This window comes from Micropterus dolomieu, unplaced genomic scaffold, assembly GCF_021292245.1.
Source record: "Micropterus dolomieu isolate WLL.071019.BEF.003 ecotype Adirondacks unplaced genomic scaffold, ASM2129224v1 contig_14734, whole genome shotgun sequence".
Taxonomy (NCBI): Eukaryota; Metazoa; Chordata; class Actinopteri; order Centrarchiformes; family Centrarchidae; genus Micropterus; species Micropterus dolomieu.
This window is the reverse complement of record NW_025743720.1, coordinates 2,934-3,412: the sequence shown is the minus strand read 5'-3', so window position 1 is coordinate 3,412 and position 479 is coordinate 2,934.

Below are 479 nucleotides of genomic sequence, written 5' to 3'. Positions count from 1 at the left end.
TTCTCAAAGCATTTTCATTTGTTAATTAACATTTCTTAACATTAACATTTTTAACAAATGCTTTCAAAAAGTGATGTGGACAACATCTGCCATTTCAAAAAGTGGTGGGGACATGTCCCCAGCATCCCCAGTATAAATGACACTATGACCCTCCCTCCCTGCTCCCTCCCTACAGGCTGAGCTACTCCATGCTTACCGCTTCACCTCCACTCTCCTCCTGCTAACATATCGGTTATTTTGCGCATTTCGTGGCATCCATCTGAAGAATTTTAAATTTTTTTCGCAACTCAAGAAACAGAAGGCGGGGGGGGGGCCCAAAGTTTCGTTGGCCACAAGGCATTTACCTGGTATGCCAGATTACCAGTCCACCCCTGCTTCTATCCATAGAGAAATGCTGCAAGCAGGTCTCACATTAGAATGATTTTACATCCAAGTTTCTGATGTTTCTAATGGTTTCCAATCGATAAGACTTCTGGAGA